This window comes from Rhinolophus sinicus, chromosome 18, assembly GCF_057876585.1.
Source record: "Rhinolophus sinicus isolate RSI-liver-muscle chromosome 18, RSI-T2T, whole genome shotgun sequence".
NCBI lineage: Eukaryota > Metazoa > Chordata > Mammalia > Chiroptera > Rhinolophidae > Rhinolophus > Rhinolophus sinicus.
The window spans coordinates 96,000,487-96,020,542 of record NC_142518.1 but is presented as its reverse complement, the minus strand read 5'-3'; the positions used below and the strand labels follow the sequence as shown (position 1 = coordinate 96,020,542).

Genomic DNA, 20,056 nt, shown 5'->3' with positions numbered 1-20,056 from the left:
AAACTACCTGAACTTTTCGGCAACAATTCATGGCTCTTGCATCATGACAATGCACCAGCTCACATGGCACTGTCTGTGAGGGAGTTTTTAGCCAGTATACAAATAACTGTATTGGAACACCCTCCCTACTCACTTGATCTGGCCCCCAATGACTTCTCTCTTTACCCAAAACTAAAGGAAATATTGAAAGGAAGATATTTTGATGACATTCAAGACATCAAGGGTAATACGACGACGGCTCTGATGGCCATTTCAGAAAGAGTTCCTAAATTGCTTTGAAGGGTGGACTAGGCGCTGGCGTCGGTGCATAGCTTCCCAAGGGGAGTACTTCGAAGGTGACTGTAGTGATATTCAGCAATGAGGTATGTAGCACTTTTTCTAGGATGAGTTCAGGAACTTAATTGTCCAACCTCATACATATATTAAATAATGTTGTATACCCTAAAAAATAACAAATTAAAAAATAAAATAATTAATAAATTAAAAAATAAAATAATGCCCATATTCTATTCAAATAATAAAAAAGAAATACAGGTACAGAATGTTAACTAAATGGCTACCAAGCTCAGATGACTAGAGATTTAATGAACTGCTGAGGGTAACAGGCAATTGAAAGCCAAGTATGAAAGACAAGGCGTCTTTGGTTAAATATAGAAGAACTCGCATCTCCTATATGGGGAGGGCTTAGAACTCTGAGAACCAAGCCCAGGACTTAACAGAGTGGCTGAATTTCAACCAAGGCTAAACACCCAACAAAGACAAGGCCCTTGGTTGGGAAAATCTGGCATTCTGACGGATGGAGTCTTCTACGTGAGTACCGACAACGATTTTGACTCCCCAGACTTCCCTGCACCTTCTGTTAGACAGGGGCTGCCCCATCCCTAACACCCTCCAATCCTCATGCTGGAAGACCATGGAGAGGCCTATTACAGGGAAACATATGGTACCTCTGAGAACCCATTCTCACCTCCTTTTCAGGATATTAGCCTTATACCGGTAGTTAGGGTAAGTCTAAGCATTACCCAGCTGGGGATGTGTTGAGCCTGATAAGGAAGCTTCAAAAAAGCTGCAAGAAGTAGCTGGCTTACAGCAGGAGAAAGGGAAACATAGGTGAGACTGGATTGGGCGCTTGATCAAGGTAGGGACAGATACACTCAATAAGAGATGGTTGAGAAGGGCAGGGGTGGACCAGGGGAGAGGAGAAGCGGGATTTGCCGAGCATGACGCTACAGTTGGGAGCCGGCGGGCAGGAGAGTGACCGAGTCACGGCGGACACCCACAGAGGCACGACGTCGGACCCGCCTCCTGGACGAGCTCGGCGCTGCCAGGCCTGGCCCCATTCCTGTCCTGCGCCGCCTCGCTGTCGCCACCTTTAGGAGCGCTCCCCTGCCCACCCAGCCCCCGCGGCAGGCTGGTGGGGGCAGCGCGGGGATCCCGCGCGGGACACTGCAAGCCGAGCCCAGGAGGGGCCGCGCCACCACGGGGTAAACTAGGATGTCCTTGACATGAAGTTGTCAGCTGTGAGGGATGTTTAAAAGGAAACTTTTGAGGTTGCAGATATAAGTGTTTAATTTGCTACAATTACGATCTTTGTGCATCTTGTTATGAAAGTTGTGCAAAAACGAGGCATACAACTGACCACCCCAGGCAGTGCATATTGACAGGTGTAGATTTTTATTTGTACCATTGTGGGGAACTTTCTCTGTAGAGCAGCCACAGTCTTTTACTTGTCCCTGTTGTGGAAAAAATGGGCTATACGGACACATCTCTTCAAGAACATGTTACTTCTGAACACACAGAAACATCACCAGAAGTGATTTGTCCAAAATGTGCAGCATTACCTAGAGGTAATCCTGATCATATCACGGATGACTTTGCAGCTCATCTTAACACTTGAACACAGAGCACCTAGACATTAAGATTAATCGAGTGGTGTTCGACATGTATGTGGAATGTTTCACCCTGGCCGGGGATTAGGTCATCGTGCTTGTAGATCAAACACACACTTTACTAGCAGTTCTACTGGTGGATTTTCTTCTCAGAGTTCACATTCTCCAAGCAATAGGGAAGCCATGGATCCTATAACTAAACTTTTGTCTCAGTTATCAGGAGTGAGAAGTTCTGCAAGAGGACAGCTTAACTTTCTGGCCCTTCGGCTTCTCACTTACAACTGGAACGGTAGCAACTGGAGACTGACGGCACGCAACGCAAGCCAGCGTACTAACACGAGAGGAGTCACCACTCCAATCACGCAATCCACAGCACCAACCAACACAGCTAACACAGAAAGCAGTCAGCAAACTATCCAGAATTTTCAGTTTCTTTTAACAAGGTTGGATGATCCTAAAATGTCTGAAATAGAGTGCCAGTCCATGGAAAGTGAGCGCGCAGACCGCAGCCTGTTTGTCCAAGAGCTCCTTCTGTCGACTTAAGTGGGCGAAGAGAGCTCCTCCTCAGACGAGGATGAACGGGGGCAGATGGCAGATTTTGGTGCTATGGGCTCTGTAGATATTATGCCTTTAGATGTTGCTTTAGAAAACCTAAATTTAGGACTTCCGGAAAAATGGCGGAGTGAGGTGAGCCTCTGTAAAGCTCCCCTGAAATTTACAAAGAATCGAACAACATAAAATTCACAAAGGACTCCCTGCACAGCGGACAGGCAAGACGAAGAGGCCCACTACCGACTGAAATCACCTACAGGTGGGAGATTCGCGCGAGTGGGGGGAGGAGGAAATGGAGAAGTGCACGGAGACGGAGCTGCGCAGGCGAAGGACGCAGACCTAGCTCAGTGCGCCGAGCTTGCTTCTTCCCGGAACTACCGCAGCTGCGGGAGAGGGAAGAACTCGGACTGCTAGGGCTCCGCCAGGGCTCCACAGGGCTGAGGGGACAGCATGTAGCACGGTTGAACCCAACGCTCACGGCAGAGACCTCGGAGAAAAGACTGAGGGAAAAAGGCTGAAAACGGTGATTTAAACCCACACTGCCGAGCAGAGAACGGAGCCTTAGGCACTGAGACTAGCCGCCCCCTCCCTCCCCTCCCAGAGCTCACCCCGCCCCCACCTGCCCAGTGCTAGAAGCGAAACAGTAGCAGTGTCAGATCAAAACAACAGAAAATTTGCTATTTTGAGAACTGTGGACCGCAGACACAAATTCACAGCCCAACTACTTCCGGCAAAGGGGAGAGAGCTGTGGAAGCAGGAACGGCTGTGGTGGTGGTCGCCGCCATTGCTCTGGGCCACCTCTCACAACTCACCCCGCCCCTGACCCCACCTATCTGGGCGGATCCCTGCAGGAGTAAACAGAACTGCTGAAACATACGGGCTCTGAATCAGGAGCTGGAAGAGCTTTGGAACATCAAAAGCTCTCCGCATACCCACCGGGACACTGCGCCCTGTGACCTAGATGAACTATTAACAGAGGAGAAGCCCGTCTCCCAGGGAATCCCCCCATTGTGTGAGAAGTTGGAATAGTGCAGAGAAACATAGCACTACCGTGTGGGAGAAGAAAAATAAGTTGCAGTTGGAGAAATAATCAAACATTCTACCAACAAGTACTGGAAAACAAAAGAAAGACCGCTTCCTATCAACCTGTTGCAGAAGTCACTCCTGTAGATGTCTAGGAAGAGAAATAGTAAGCCAGTAATCGCCATGAATAACCAAGGCAACAAGATAGCTCAGAAAGAAAGTGAAAAATCTCCAGAGAAGGCACTTAAAGATACAGAAATATGTGACTTAAATGACAGAGAATTCAAGATTGCAGTTCTGAAAAAACTCAATGAGATACAAGAAAGCACAGATAGGCAGTTAAATGAGCTCAGAAACTCAATCAAAGAACAGCATGAGCATTTTACAAAAGAGATTGAAATTTTAAAAAAAGAACCAAATAGAATTTGTGGAGATTAAGAACTCAATAGAAGAAATTAAGAATGAAATAACCAGCTTAGGTAGTAGAGTTGACCAGATGGAGGAAAGAATCAGTGACATCGAGGATAGAAACCTAGAAATGACACGGATAGAAGAAGAAAGAGACTTGAGACTTAAAAGAAATGAAAGAACTCTACAAGAACTTTCTGACTCCATCAGAAAGAGCAATATAAGAATAATGGGCATACCAGAAGGAGAAGAAAGAGAGAAGGGAACAGAGAATATATTCAAACAAATTGTCGATGAGAACTTCCCAAATTTGTGGACAGAACTGGACCCTCGAATCCAAGAAGCAAATAGAACACCTAGTTACCTCAATCCCAACAGGCCTTCTCCAAGGCACATTGTATTGAAGCTGTCTAAAATCAACGACAAAGAAAGAATCCTCAAGCCAGCCAGGGAAAAGAAGATGGTAACTTACAAAGGAAAGCCCATTAGATTATCATCAGATTTTTCAGCAGAAACTCTACAAGCCAGGAGGGAGTGGAACCAAATATTCAAACTATTGAAAGAGAGAAATCATGAGCCAAGAATAATATATCCAGCAAAGATATCCTTTAGATATGAAGGAGGAATAAAGACCTTTCCAGACATACAGAAGCTGAGGGAATTTTCAAATACACGACCTGCACTACAAGAAATATTAAAGGAGGCTATTCGACCACCATCAACAGGGACAATTTGTGGCAACCAAAACTCAAAAAGGGGGAGAGTAAAGGCCTGAACCGGAATATGGGAATGGAGAAAGTAAGTGTACTGAAGAAAATGGAATACTCTAATTATCAAACTTTCTTTTACATAAACTTAAGGGTAACCACTAAAAAAAATCCAGAACTGAAATATATACTGAAATAAAAGAAGAAACAGAGGGAAACATCATAGAATACCACCACACAGAAATAATAGACAACAACAAAAAGGCAAAGAAACAATGGAGACACAGCCTTACCAGAAAACTAAAGATAGAATGACAGGAAATCCTCACATATCAATAATCACCCTAAATGTAAATGGACTGAACTCACCAATAAAAAGGAACAGAGTAGCAGATTGGATCAAAAAACTAAACCTGTCTCCAAGAGACACATCTCAGCTACAAGGACAAGCATAGACTCAAAGTGAAAGGGTGGAAATTGACACTCCAAGCAAATGGTACCCAGAGAAAATCACGTGTATCCATCCTGACATTAGATGAAACAGACTTCAGGGTGAAAAAGATAACAAGAGACAAAGATGGACATTTCATATTGGTGCAGGGGACTGTACAACAAGAAGACATAACAGTCATCAATATTTATGCCCCCATCAATATTTATGCCCCGAAATACACCAAGCAACTACTAACAGAACTAAAGGGAGAAATTGACCAAAACACAATTATACTAGGGGACTTAAATACATCATTGACAGCTATGGATAGATCATCCAAACAGAAAATAAATAACGAAATAGTAGCCCTAAATGACACATTAGATGAAATGGACATAATTGACATTTATAGAGCACTTCATCCTAAAACATCAGACTACACATTCTTTTCTAGTGTACATGGAACATTCTCAAGGATAGACCATATATTGGGACATAAAATCAGTCTCAACAAATTTAAGAAGATTGAAATCATACCATGCATATTCTCTGATCACAAGGCTTTGAAATTGGATATCAACTGTAAAAAGAAAGTGGGGAAAAACACAAATACATGGAGATTAAACAACATACTTTTAAAGAAGGACTGGGTCAAAGAAGAAATTAGAGGAGAGATCAAAAGATACATAGAAACAAATGACAATGAAAACACATCCTACCAAAATTTTTGGGGTGCAGCGAAAGCAGTTTTAAGAGGGAAATTTATCTCATTACAGGCCTATCTCAAGAAACAAGAAAACTCCCAAATAAATAACCTCATGTTACAACTTAAAGAACTAGAAAAAGAAGAACAAGTAAAACCCAAGGTCAGCAGAAGAAAGGAAATAACAAAAATTAGAGCAGAACTAAATGAAATAGACAACAAAAAGACAATAGAAAAAATTAATGTGACAAAGAGCTGGTTCTTTGAAAAGATTAACAAAATTGACAAACCCTTGGCTAGACTTACTAAGATAAGAAGAGAGAAGACACTGATTAACAAAATCAGAAACGTAAAAGGGGAAGTTATCACGGACACCACAGAAATACAAAGGATCATCCAAGAATACTATGAAGGAATATATGCCACCAAATTCAACAACCTAGAAGAAATGGACAAGTTCTTAGAAACATATAGCCTTCCAAGGCTGAACCATGAAGAACTGGAGAATCTAAGCAGACCGATCACTAGTAACAAAATTGAATCAGTCATCCAAAACCTTCCCAAAAGCAAAAGTCCAGGACCAGATGGCTTCACTAGTGAATTCTACCAAACCTTCAAAGAGGATCTAATACCAATCCTGCACAAACTCTTCCAAAAAATTGAAGAAGAGACAGTACTCCCTAACTCATTTTATGAGGCCAACATTACCCTGATACCAAAACCTGGTAAGGACAGCACAAAAAAAGAAAACTACAGACCAATATCTCTGATGAATACCGATGCAAAAATCCTAAATAAAACTCTAGCAAATCAAATACAACAATGCATTAAAAAGACTATTCATCACGACCAAGTGGGGTTCATCCCCGGGGCACAAGGATGGTTCAACATACGCAAATCCATCAATGTGATACATCACATAAACAAAATAAAGGACAAAAATCATATCATTATATCAATTGATGCAGAAAAAGCATTTGACAAGATACAACATCCATTTATGATTAAAACACTTAATAAAATGGGTATAGAAGGAAAATACCTTAACATAATAAAGGCCATATATGACAAGCCCTCTGCTAATCTCATAATTAATGGAGAAAAACTGAAGCCCTTTGCTCTACGTTCAGGAACACGACAGGGCTGTCCCCTATCACCTCTGCTTTTCAACATAGTGTTGGAAGTCCTTGCCAGAGCAATCAGGCAAGAGAAAGAAATAAAAGACATCCAAATTGGGAATGAAGAAGTTAAATTATCACTCTTTGCAGATGACATGATGCTATATATAGAAAACCCTAAAGACTCCACCAAAAAGCTATTAGAAACAATCAACGAATACAGTAAAGTTGCCGGCTACAAAATCAACGCACAAAAGTCCATTGCCTTCCTATATACCAACAATGAAATCTCAGAAAAAGAAATACAAAAAACAATTCCTTTTGCAATTGCAGCAAAAAGAATAAAATACCTAGGAATAAACTTAACCAAGGATGTGAAAGACCTATATGCTGAAAACTATAAGACATTTTTGAAAGAAACTGAAGAAGACACAAAGAAATGGAAAGACATTCCGTGCTCATGGATTGGAAGAATCAACATAGTTAAAATGGCCATATTACCCAAAGCAATATACAGATTCAATGCAATCGCCATCAAAATCCCAATGGCATATTTTAAAGAAATGGAACAAAAAATCACCAGATTTGTTTGGAACCACAAAAGACCCCGAATAGCCAAAGCAATCTTAAGAAAAAAGAACAATAATGGAGGTATCACACTTCCTGACTTTGGCTTGTACTACAGGGCCACAATAATCAAAACAGCACGGTATTGGCAGAAAAACAGACACATAGACCAATGGAACAGAATTGAGAACCCAGAAATAAAACCATATAAACATGGACAGATAATTTTTGACAAAGAAGCTAAAAACATACAATGGAGCAAAGACAGCCTGTTCAATAAATGGTGCTGGGAGAATTGGATAGCCACGTGCAAAAGAATGAAACTGAACTGCTATTTGTCACCATGTACCAAAGTTAATTCAAAATGGATCAAAGACTTAAGCATAAGATCTGACACAATAAACTGCATAGAAGAAAACCTAGGTACTAAACTTATGGACCTTGGGTTCAAAGAGCATTTTATGAACTTGACTCCAAAGGCAATGGAAGTAAAAGCTAAAATAAACGTATGGGACTATATGAAACTTAAAAGCTTCTGCACAGCAAAAGAAACCATTGACAAAATAAAGAGGCCACCAACTGAATGGGAGAAGATTTTTGCAAACAGTGCCTCCGATAAGGGGCTAGTATCCAGAATATACAATGAACTCATGCAACTCAACAACAACAAAACAAACAACCCAATTGAAAAATGGGCAGAGGACTTGAAGAGACATTTCTCCAAAGAAGACATACAAATGGCAAATAGACATATGAAAAAATGCTCAACATCACTAATCATCAGAGAAATGCAAATCAAAACCACAATGAGATATCACCTCACCCCAGTCAGAATGGCTATCATAAACAAGACAAATAGTAACAAATTTTGGAGAGGCTGTGGAGAAAAAGGAACCCTCATACACTGTTGGTGGGAATGCAGAGTGGTGCAGCCATTATGGAAGGCAGTGTGGAGGTTCCTCAAAGAATTACGAATAGAATTGCCATATGAATCAGCAATCCCTCTCCTGGGTATCTCCCCAAAAATCTGAAAACATTTATAGATAAAGACACGTGTTCTCCAATGTTCATTGCAGCTTTGTTTACGGTGGCCAAGACATGGAAACAACCAAAATGTCCTTCAATAGATGAATGGATAAAGAAGTTGTGGTATATATACACAATGGAATACTATTCGGCAGTAAGAAAAGATGATATAGGAACATTTGTGACAACATGGATGGATCTTGAGAGAGTAATGCTGAGCGAAACAAGTCAGACAGAAAAAGCAGAGAACCATGTGATTTCACTGATATGTGGTATATCAAACAAAAACAACAAAAGAACAAGACAAACAAATGAGAAACAGAAACTCATAGACACAGACAATAGTTTAGTGGTTGCAAGAGGGTAAGGGGGGCGGGGGGTGGGGGGTGGGAGATGAGGGTAAGGGGGATCGAATATATGGTGATGGAAGGAGAACTGACTCTGGGTGATGAACACACAATGGGATTTATAGATGATGTAATACAGAATTGTACACCTGAAATCTATGTAATTTTACTAACAATTGTCACCCCAATAAATTTAATTAAAAATAAAAAGAAAACCTAAATTTAAAAGAGAGTAATAAAGGAAATGAGGCTCCACCACCTCCTCTTTGATGACATCCCAATTTACAGACAATGTCTTCTGTGCTGTATTTGCCAATGAAAGTGGACAACGACTATCTTGGTTTTGTTTGGTGATTGTAATTTCAGGTCTGTCACTCTGGTTACATTGTATACATTCAAAAGGAAGAGAGAAAAAATATATATGATAATCATTTCCCTTAACTGATTTTTACTTCTAGCAGGTAAATGTAGATAGCAGTGCAGGGATGATCTCTGCTTCCTGTACCTTCTCGACATGCAAAAGGCTCTCCTAACATTCAAACTGAAGAGGAAAATTAAAATCTCTAATGAAGCTGCTATATTTATGAATATTAATGAATCAAAACTGCTTGGATGGTTTACCTTACAAAAAAAAAAGAGGTTAATGAGTTTATTGAGTGCTTTCCTGAGATACAGGATTTAACACTCTGTTAAGATCACCAGGAAATGGTACAAATTTTCTAAAGGATGGCTCCTAGAAAGAAAATGTGATTGCCTATGCTGAGTGGTGTTGAAACATCAGAACTGCTGTGGCAAATAGTTGAGGATGGGATTATAAGGCTCAAGGAAGTGGGTGGGCATGCTGGAGTGGATATCACCATGTACAGCCACAAGACACACCAGAAGATTGTACTCCATGGGAAGATGCAGGGGGCACACTATTTAACAAGGCCATCAGGAATGCACTGGTGGGAGGGACACCGGCATCACTCAAAAGTTCAGTGTTGGCCTCCCCTGTAGTCCAGGACTGACAGTAGAAAAAGCTGTTTTAAACTTAGCTCACTGATAACATTGTAGAGGATAATACCCAAAACAACAGAAGCGAGGTGGTGGTGCTTAACTGCCAGAAGCCGGGAACTTGAAATTATTATAAAATAAAATTCACATGGCAGCCAAGGGGCCCGACCCACAGAGTTATGGAGATGGTTAGTAGAACATGGGACCCCCTAGGAGCAAAGTTTATGGGCCGCTGAAAAGGGTACTACTCAGCTTGTAATTGCAGAAAAAATCTGGGAGGCTGAGGGCAGTCATTTCAATAAAAATTCATGATCCCCTGTCAAGTTTCTAGACCTGAGCCAGTTTTCAAACCCAGAACTCATTGGTAGAAAATGTGGGTGGGTCCCTAGGAGAAAGGACTCTGCAATACCACAAGTATAAACTGTAGTGATTCCCTTCTTTCCTTCTGCAAAGGAAACTCTGGCCATTTGTTTGGCTAACTATGCACTGGAGAAAGGGTACGCATAGATATTTTGAGGACTATTAGAGCCTGAGTTGACATAGATACCTGGAGACCCAAAACACCATCATGGCCACCTGTGAGAGTGGAAACACGAATGAACACCAGGTAATAAATGGAGTCCTGGCCAAGATCCAGTTCATAGGAGATCCACTGAGTGCAAGAACTCCAATGTACAATTGAGTGATTGGCACAACCATGGCTTTGTGACTTTGGCCAGTGAGATAAGCGCTACCCCAGGGGGGAAGGCCAAATGGAAGTCTGTTACTAAACCATCACCACCACGACCACCAACCCTGGCCAACATAGTATATCATCACATGGGGGCAGGGGTACAGATTAGTGCCACCTTAGGCATCTAAAGGAGGCAGCGTGGTGATTTTCATCATATCTCCACTTAATTTACCAGTCTTGTGCCTGCAGAAGTCAGGTGGGAGATGACTATGGACTACCACAAACTCAACCAAGTAGTAGCTCCAATCACAGCTGCTGTGCTAGATATGGTATCTTTGTGGGAGCAGATTCATATAACTTCAACTACATATTTATGGCCGTTGATTTGGCAAATACTGTATTTTCTGTTCCAATCAGAAAAGAGAAGCAGAAAGAGTTGGAATTCAAATGGAAAAGGAAATATTAATAGTATAAATTTGCAGTTTTGTCCCAGGGCTGTATTAGCTCCCCTACCCTCTGTCACTATTTTGTCCAAAGAGATCACAGCCATCTGGATATCATGCAGAACATCATATCAGCTTATTACATTGATGATGTTTTGTGGATCAGACCAGAAGAGCAAGAGGTAGGTAGTGTGCCATGTCTTGGTGAGACACATGCACTCCTGAGGGTGGGAGATAAAAACCCTACAAAAATTCACACGCTTACCAGATCCATGTTTTTAGAGGTCCAGTGGTCAGGGGTATGTGGCGGCACTCCCTTTAAAGACAACTTCTTGCACATTGCACCCCTTGCTACAAAGAAAGAATCACAATATCTAGTGAGCCTCTTTGGATTCTAGAGGCAGCACATCCCACACCTAGGAATTCTACTCCATCCCTTATACCAGGTAACAGGAAGGCTGTCGGCTGTGACTGCAGCCCAGAGCAGTAAGGTGCTCTGCAGCAAGTCCAAGCTTCCATGCAAGCTGCCCTGCCACCTGGACCATACAATCTGGCAGATCATATGGTATTGCAGGTACCAGTGGTGGGAAAAGATGCAGTGTAGAACCTGTAGCAAACCTCTGTGGAAGAATCACAATGCAAGCCTATGGGGCTCTGGAGCAAGACCATGCCATCAGCAGAAGAGAATCATAAGAGTAGTTGAAAAACAACTTCTGGTACGCTACTGGGCCCTGGTGACCGTGGGACACCAAGTAACCATGCAACCAGAACTGCCTATCATGAACTGGGTCTTATTGGACCCACTAAATCATAAGGTAAGGCAGACCCAGCAACAATCTATCAAAAGATGAAATGCGGAGTACCCAGAAGTGACTATGAACAGGACTAAAGGGCACAAGAAAACTTCAAGATCAGGTAGCTCAGATGCCCATGACATACACCACTGTTGTACCAGTGCACCTCCCTCAGTTCATGCCTACAGCTCTATGGGTACCCCATCAGATCACCTGAAGCAGGAGGAAGAAGCTTGGTTTATGGAAGGGTTGGGTCAATATGAGAGTGCAAGCTAAAACTGGAAGTGGCTGAAATATAGCCTCACTTGGGGGATGAGGGACTTGATGCACTTGATTACCCACCTTGGGTGGAAAGAGAAGTGGCCCAAGGTTAAAATATTTATGAATTTATGATCAGTGGTGAATGGCCTGGCTAGCTGGTAGGGTTTGGAAGGAAAAAGACTGGATGATCGAAAACAAGGAGATCTGAGGCAGAGGCATGTGGTTGGACATGTGAGATTGGTCTCTAAGCATGAAGATCTTTGCATCACATGTTAACACCCACCAGAGAGCATATAGCTCAGAGGAGGCATTGAACAACCAAATAGACAAAATGACCCGGGCAGTTGACATCAGCCAGTCTTTGTCATTGGCCATCCCAGTGATGGCATGATGGGCACAGTGGCACAAATGGAGACGATGCATGGACCCAACAGCGTGGACTGCCAGTTACCAAGGCTGATCTAGCCTTTGCTACTGCAGAATGTTCAACCTGCCAAGTACAGAGACCACGACAGAGCCCCCAGTATGGCACCATTCCTTGGGGAGACCATATGGCAACTTGAAGGCAAGTTCATAACATTATGCTCCTTCTATCCTGAAAGGGCCAATGGTTCATTTTCATAGGAATAGACACATATTTCAAGTATGGGTTTAGCTTTCCTGCCTACAGGGCCTCAGCCAGTATCTCTTTCTCAGGACTTAGGGAGTATTTGATCCACCAGCATTGGATCCCACAGAACATTGTGTCAGACCAGGACGACCAACTTTACAGTGAGGGGTTGCAAGAGAGGGCCCAGGACCACTGGCCACATTACATACCACATCATTCAGAATTTGCTGGTCTGATAGACCAGCCAGCTGAAAGCTCAGCTTCAGAGAGAATGATGAGGGAGAGAAAAATATTTAAAGATATAACATAGATCCACAGATCTAAGCTCAGTGAACCTCAAGTACAAGAAACACAAAAAAAGCAACACCAAGGCACATGATAATCAAATTACTTAAAACCAGTAATAGCAGCTAGAAAAAAATTATGTGTAAAGGAACAAAGGAACAAAGCATATGAGAAAACAGTGAAGCCACATATTTAAAATACTCAAAGGAAACAAAATCCAGCAAAAATTCTTTACCCAGCAAAAATATCATTCAAAAATTGGGGCAAAGTACGTAATACTCTATATGAATGGAGTGCCATCTTCCAGGATGAAGTATATGCACCAAATCAAAGAATTTTATACAGCACCGTGTTCTCAGTTGGAAGAATACGTAGTCTGGGAATCAAAGGGTGGAAGGAGGATTGGTTCCAATGACCATCACTCCTAATGACCCACTGAGGGAATGCAGTAGGTTTGTAATGTGACAACGTGCCTAGACTGAACTACATTTCCAAGAATTCCTTTACCTGTTGGATGTCTTGCAGATTTGGTGGGGCTTTATGAAGCAGGAATCCAACATATGAGTATAGTTTCTACATTGGAAATTCAATGCAGGGACATCAGGTGTAGTTGCAGCTCACATATATTGTCACTTATCTACTGGCCAACCTCACTGGTGTGGGGCAACAACCAGGCCTGCAGCTGCTATTAGACCCTCCCCTCAACATGACGTGCAGGATAGCCACATCATCAAAGTTGGAGATGAGAGACTGATACAGACTCCAGTTCATCCCCCTGGGTTCCAGCTCATGCTTATGTGTTCTAGTTTGTCCTTGTTCTCCCCAACTTTACATTTATTGCCCCCTCCCAACTGCCCTGCAGACTTCAAACTCCTGCAATAGAAGTAAATATTACAGAGATCGTTTAACTAGCTCACACAATTAAGGTGAAATCTCTGATGTCTATGTCGATAGATGAGAGATAGATAGATGTAGATGATATAGATATAAAAATAAAAATCTCTTAATGGTTCTCCTTCTCTGATTGAATACTGACTAATACAGGAACTTTGTGCTTACCATCCTTATAACTCTACAGAACTAAAGGACCTGGTTTTCAAAGAGAGCACACCTTCTTGGGGGGCACAGCAAGAAACCCACTGAATTCTAAGCTACAGCTGCTGCCTGGGCATTTTAGGCTCCTTATGTTCAGGGACCAGGAGGCCAGAAGAGGGGTCAGTGGCTTGGCAAGGGTAAATGACTCTGATTATCAGGAGGAGGGCTCCTGTTACACAATGTGGGTGTGGAGAAATATGTGTGGAAATATATGCCACTTGGGCATGTGTTAATATTCCTTTGCCCAATGGTGACTGTACTTGGACAGGTACAGCAGCCCCAGCCTGAGAAGAGCATAATGACCAGGGGCTCAGTTGCTTCGGAGATGAGGGTCTGGGTCAGGTCAGCCAGTAAGCCACTGAGGCCACCAGAGGGCAGTAGCTAAGGGTGAGAGTGACTTAGAATGGTTAGTGAAGGAAGGAGGTTCTGTCAATTGCAACCCAAGACCAGCTGCAGAGATGGGGGCTGTAGTTAGTCTCACTAACAGCACTCTTCTAAGTTTCTCCTCTAGAAGACAGGTCCAAAAGAATCCAGAAGGGGAGGTGTAAGGAATGGACAGTAATAGAAACAAAGATGCACCACCCAGGTCTCCCTCCAGGAAGGACTTACTGCCCAACAAAGGGGAGTGAGGTCAGCAGACAGTCTCCAGCTGTCAGTTCCTTCAGGTTCTACCTTATCTGCGGAGAGCCACTGTGTCCCAGGTTATACCCTTTCAGAGACAACCCTTGTCTGGTGACTGAGTGAGGCTGGGGTATAAAGTCCCAGCCACATTTCAACCCAACTTGGGTCACCGATGGACAGTACTCCAGAGCTCCCTGCCTGGTTGATAAGTGTTTGTCAGCTTTGCGTGGCAATTTGAGTTCTCTCTCGGCTCAATCCTGCTTCCTCTCCTTTTCCTTCACTGTTGTTGATCCCTAATAAACTTTTGGCACCCCAAACTCCACCTCAGTATCTTCTACCAGTGCACGAAATAGGGCAAACTCCACATCTCTTGCTTTTTCTAGTCTATCACTCTGCCCTGGCACAAACATAGGAACTGGAGCCCTTTGCTCTTAGCGGTTTATTTATAAATGTGCTTTAATATATCCCCAAAGGAAAAGATTTCAGATAATTCACATTTTATGAGGGAAAAGTCTTTATACTACATGCAAATATATTTTTTGTACTCATTAAAACCACATAAAAGTATATTATGCATTTTAAAAGGTTGATTACCTCAAAACCAGAAATGCCCTCCAGGCTCTCCACTGACATAACCCACATTTATGAATGCCCAAACAGCTCTCCAGATTTTCTTTTATTTTTTCCCCCTCAGGCCTCCTCTCTTCTACTTTACTATATAAAGGGGGGTTGGTGTTTTGTAAAATCTTGAATAAATTTGTAAATTTAAAGAAAACATTTTGTCTTGTTATTGAAGATATTTTAATAAAGAGATCCTGACTTAGTATTCTTCAAGAATCATTTCAGTAATGAGTGAACAGCATATTATTCGTTTATTGTAACTTTGAGAAACTTACCAGGAAAGAACAAGGGGGAAATACATACAGATATAATCACCAAGCATATTTAACACTTTCTAAGCATCAAGGACTTTCTGGCCTCATCACAGCATTTTTTTTCTTAAAAAGTAGTCAGCTTTCAATGAAAACACTTTAGGAGGCAAAGATTCCAAGGGCAAAATATTGTTTTAAATAGGATAATTTTGAATTATAAAAAAAATTAAAAACAGACCCCAAATGCACAATGAATGTTGATCAGAGTCCTGGTTGTTTATTAATTTGGGTGCATCAGGGCTGGAGCTGTCAATTGGGCTTCATATTTCAATTGTTGTTTTTTTTAGGTTACTATTACAGTCAATTTCATAGCTATATGAAGAAGATGCTGTGTCCTTCATGTAGACCTAACAACTCACCATGAGAAGACATGAAAACTTTATCGTTCTTCCAATAATGAGATGCATCTTTACTGTTCATCTCAGCAATTTAAGAGATGGCTGAGTCAAGCTGAGTTCAGATTGCTGTAATATACCAGTTTGTCTTTGAAAAAGTTAAATAACCTTCATGGTGATTGAACATTTGGCTCATTAATTTTAGCACAAAAGGTGGCCAGATATAATGGAACAAGCATCATATGTGGAATTGGACAGGATGGGTTTGAATCCGAGATTCACCACTTACTAGCTGTGCGATATTGCACAAGTCATTTAATATCTCTGAGCCTCCGTTTCCTCATCTAATGATCAAGTATTTTTGTGCAGATTACATAAGATGGTGTACATGGAAGTGTGTGACACATAATAAAGTTTTGTGGTTAGGCTTTAACCAACAGTCCAAATGCAGGCTAGCGTACTAGTGACATGAGGAGAATCTCTCAGGTATGTCTCCTATCATGGTCTGGAATATACATGACAACACCTATTGTGGAGTGAACAGGCACGGGCTGAAAGACAAAAGAAATGTTTCAAGGCTACTCCAGAACACATCCTTAGAAAACCAGGTATAATCCAGTCTCCTGGGAAATGGCAACTTGAGCCCACTGAAATGTAGCAAACATCAAAAGGCTGAGTGTGATCAATGGTGTGTGAGAGAGAGGGAGTGGAAGAGATGAGAGAGAGAGAGAGAGAGAGAGAGAGAGAGAGAGAGAGAGAGAGAGAGAGAACTGAAAATTAGCTCTGGCCAGTAAACAGGGGAGACATCACTTTGATGGAAAGGAGGGCACACCTACACTACATGGCAAACTATAGCTTTAGTGTCTTATGAGTACAAAGAACAAGACAATGACTTATTATTATCTGAGCAGCTGTAGTAGTGTGTCCCCAGCTGCATGGCTCCGTGTGCCAAGGGGAAATGGAAAATACTATAATAGCCTCTCTTGTCTCCATTCTCTTTTCCTAGATGAGCTTTTTCCCACTGGAGCACTAGAGCAGGGCTTTTTATCTCCTTCTGCCTGCCAGGGCCAGGGCCAGGGCCAGCCTTAAACCAACCTGATTGGAGGGAGGCTGGGTAGGCTCTGACCCAAGAAAATTCCCTTTACAGGATCTGCCTTGAGGCCAGAAAGTCCATCATGACAGATTCATTACTTTGCCTTAAGATTTCATATACTAATAAAATCAAAATGTCTTCCCTGCAACTTATTCTACCTTTCAAAACATGTCACATTATCACTAATACATATATTATGAACGAGTTTATCATGTCCTCTCCAGAGAACACAATTTGAGGGACAATATGTGTAAAGCTTGGTGAGAGTAATAGGTGGGAGGAAACAGATAGACTGGGTCAATTTCCCCTTATCAGTTATATGATGATGATGATGATGATGATGATGATGATGATGATGATGTTGAGAACAATGGTGACATTTATTGACTATATGTGATCTCATCATATTCTCTCAACAATACTATTAACCCCATCCTACAAAATGAGGGAACTGAGCTACTGGGAATTATGCAACTTGCTCAAGATCACACGGCTAGTAAGCGGATAATCAAAGTTTGTGCACTCAATCTCTGTTATACGAGTACTGTGTTTCCTTGGAGAGAGGAGCAACTGTGGTGTTTCTTTTATACATCTCTTTGAAACCAGACCACTTACAGTGGACTTAGCTGGATATAATGACCAAAATCTCTTAGGTCATTTGTTTCCAAAACAGAAATGATGGCAGCCAAAGGTACAGTGGCACCAGCAAAATTTTTTTCCTGCTGTTTGTTATCTGGTATCTGGTCTTTGTCGTGAGAACCTCATTCTCCAGTATACATGCAAATATACATGCAAATGAGCAAAAAGTTGGAATCTGCAGTGTGCAAAGTTGAACCTCAAATGCGACTTTAAAAGTCAGCAAAATGTAATATCCCAGTGTTCTAATTCATTGCTGTTAGGAGTCCTCTTTGAAGCCAAATAGACCTTCCACATTCACATTCCAGAAATGCCCCCACCCCTGCCCCCATGCTTGGCCTGGAAAAATCCTTCTTATCCTTCAAGGCTCAGCTCAAATGTCACCTACTTTATGAAGTCCTTCCCAGCCCCACAGGCAGAATTAATTGAGCCTCCTCCGCTCCCACAGCACTTTGTATTAGCACTGCTACTATAGCACTTACCACATTGTTTTAGTTAGGCGCATAATTAAGGTCACTGAGGTCAGAGACCTGTCTTATTCATAAATCCTTTTATCCCCACATCCCCAGCCTAGCACATACCACATTTCACCAAATCTAAAACCCTACTGATTGTAAGATACACCATTATTTTATGAACCGTTAAGAAACATAAAAAAAAAAAAAAAACCAACCACTGAGAACTATACTATGACAAGGCATCGCTATCAAGATGTGTCCTACATTCAGGGATGTCAAAACATTTTTTAAAGTGTGTCTTAGAATTGATTAACTATGGTAATAAGTACTCAGCAAATGTTTCTAGAACTGGATTGTAAACCCAAGGTGGAGCAGATATTTTAGAGCACTGTGACAGCCCATGCTTCTTAATAAGTAAGGAACTGAGAGTTGGTGGGGAATGGTGTGCAACTGCATTGCGGATTTCAAGTATTTTACCCAACACATTAAAGGGATGAGTAACCTGATGTGCCATTCCTGTAAGAAAACAAAACCAACCAAACAAAACAAACCCCACACCTCCACATTTCCAATTCAATATACTAAAAAGTACAGTGATAATATATTCTGATCAAAATTGGGGGACACTTATTGCAATGAGTGTGATTACAGAGAGAGTGGGAAAAACTATTTGCATCTGCCTTGATTCTGGTTCTTTAAGCCAGGTCAACCCACTGCTGTTCCGATCTGCCCAGCAAGAACTGCACGGCTTTCTCCCAGCTTGTTGTAGCCCTGCTTTTAAAAATAAAACCATCAAAAGACCTGATCCCTTCCCAGATCCAAACTATTGGCTCTGTTGCCTTGGCTTCTGCTTCTCCTTGGCCCTCTGGACTTGGTGATTGTCTACTGTCTCCCTGGTTAGTGTCTGGACCTAGGCTTTCCATAGGGCCTTGCCATACGGTAGACCTCACTGGTGCTCAGCGTCTCAGGCTGTTTCCAGGTCCTTGCTAGAAATGCAAACCCTCCATCATCCCAGAGCTGGGCCAAGCCATAGCTCTTATCTTTTCTGGATCTCCCTCTACCTCACTCTTTCCCTGCCCTTCAAGCACACATAAGCACACATCCACACTCATTCAAAATAAACCAAGTTGTCACTGAAGACTTTAGATGGGTGGTTGGTTGATAGAAATTCTCCCAGTGTAAAAGCTCCTCTTTAGAATTTGAAATATATACTAAGAGGATTGAGCCCAGTAGGTTAATTAATATAATTTGTGAAATATTTTAGCATGTAAGTAGCTCTGCACACTAGCGGTCAGGGACTAAGAATCTTTCTGGGGCAAGGACAAAGGGATAATTTTTAAGGGGATGATGAGGAAAACAGGCAATTGGGGCAAAGAGTTCCTAATTTGCTTTTGTACCTAGACCCTTGGTGAGAAGCCAGTGACCGCCGAAATCCTGAAACTCATCTTCCCCTTTGAGCAGGCTGCCAGTGCCTGGGTTATCAGGACTGTCAGAAAGTGCCAAAGATTATTATCTTCCAATTTAGTCCAATCTTCCCAGGCCAGGAGAGCCTGCTCAATCCCCAGGTCAGCTTAGTTTTTCTCCATTTAGTGCCACCCCGACCTTAAGAAGTAAAAAGGAAACAAAAGAAAGGAGAAGAACCTCATTATTCCCTCTCCTGATTAATATTAGCACACTATTTAGAGATGTTCAAACTATTAAAGAAAAAAAAAGCCTTTGTATATTTCTTTTGAAAGGATGGGGTCTTCAAAGTAGGTCCCCCCAAAGTACCAGAACCGAGTGCACCCAATGTGATTGGAGTTTTACTTCCTCACAGGTACAATTACACTTGCAAATAAAATCACTGCAGTGAAATCACAGAACATTAGAAGTGAACAGATCTGGATGACAGATCTATTCCCTAATTTTATAGATGAGGACTTAATTAGCTAGTTAATGGCAAAGCAGGTCTTAAAACCCAAGTGTCCAGACTCCCAGTCTGGAGATTTTCTATCATGGAGGATACTTAAATCCTTACAATTGTATACCACCCTCAGTTTGTAATTACATTT

General features: G+C 41.9%; 1 protein-coding gene and 1 pseudogene across 2 annotated transcripts in view; one reads left to right on the top strand and one right to left on the bottom strand.

Annotated features, from left to right (window-relative positions):
• CCDC160 (coiled-coil domain containing 160) overlaps window positions 1–20,056 on the bottom strand; it is a 96,463-nt gene that overhangs the window by 67,641 nt on the left and 8,766 nt on the right. The window contains exon 3 of one of the 2 annotated variants that reach the window (XR_016020019.1): window positions 11,151–11,236. The exons of the other annotated variant lie outside the window; for it this stretch is intronic. The gene's annotated coding sequence lies outside the window, so the exon portion shown is untranslated. The remainder of the gene's footprint in view (window positions 1–11,150; window positions 11,237–20,056) is intronic. 2 annotated transcript variants of the gene reach the window in all.
• On the top strand, window positions 1,505–9,043 carry LOC109437917 (E3 ubiquitin-protein ligase KCMF1 pseudogene; annotated as a pseudogene).